The sequence below is a fragment of the Atta cephalotes genome (assembly GCF_000143395.1).
Source record: "Atta cephalotes unplaced genomic scaffold scaffold00040, whole genome shotgun sequence".
Taxonomy (NCBI): Eukaryota; Metazoa; Arthropoda; class Insecta; order Hymenoptera; family Formicidae; genus Atta; species Atta cephalotes.
The window spans coordinates 2,407,521-2,407,766 of NW_012130104.1; positions in this window are offsets into that span (position 1 = coordinate 2,407,521).

Consider the following 246-nt stretch of genomic DNA (forward strand, 5'->3'; position numbering starts at 1 on the left):
GAGAGAGAGAGAGAAGAAGGGATATATATAGATGGACAACGGTATGTTTGTGATTTCGGGAGGATATCGCGCGGTATCTTTTCCTCCCGCCGCGAGGACGAAGCGAGCAAGATATGGCCCTTCGGGATCCCTCGGGGGGACGACGAGTGGCGGCGATTTTTCCAAAAGACTGAAGGGACGAGAGCAAAAGTCGATATCGATAGTCATTTTCGTGTGACAGCTTCGCACATTCAAGATCGGAAGAAA